Here is an 822-nt window from a genome sequence, read left to right as displayed (position 1 = left end):
TATGGCCTTCAACAATAAGTTATAAAAAAAAACAGTATTGCAAGCTATTAAATGACCCAGAATGACGAAGTGTCAAACAATTGAAATATAAAAAAAAACTGTTGAAAAATACCACAATAATGACGAAAAAACTAGTATAACATACGGCAATCAACCACATCCTCCGGAGTATTTTATGTAGAAGTATCGTTTTTAGCAAGCCTCATTTATATTACCTCATAGTTTTGCTTTCAATAAAAACAAATCTGGGATAAATCTTTATTTGACTTTTTTCCCTAATGAACTAGTACCCTATGACAAAATATCTATGAACTCAAATGACAAATTGTTATAGAATGGGACCATTGTTTCCATATGAATATATTCTGACATATGATGTTCGTCATATTTAGGACTTCGTTTTGATGTACAACAGATAACCTTATGCAGGTGGAAACGTGTTGCATTTCATCTGCTTTTTGCGATCTGAATTTAAGGGGTGCTGTAACATGTGTAAGTACACCATAAATCACTAATGCGGCGAACTTACCGTGTTACACTATTGAATATTTACAAAAAGACTGTCCATAAATTAAGAAGTCACACATAATTCAAAAACATAAAACGCATTATACCTGAAAAAAGCTTTTAAACGCATATTAAAGAAACTGTTAAATAAAGAGGATAAAAGAATTGTGGAGCACTATATTTTTTTACTTTAACAAATTAATGTGATTTGGTAATGAAGGCAGATCCGCCTAAATTGATTTCCTTCAATTTGAATTATGTGTATAATACAATTATTATACAACATATCATTTAAATTTTGATGAAATACAAATG

The sequence above is a fragment of the Mytilus edulis genome, chromosome 1, assembly GCF_963676685.1.
Source record: "Mytilus edulis chromosome 1, xbMytEdul2.2, whole genome shotgun sequence".
NCBI lineage: Eukaryota > Metazoa > Mollusca > Bivalvia > Mytilida > Mytilidae > Mytilus > Mytilus edulis.
Note: the sequence above shows the minus strand (reverse complement) of the source record.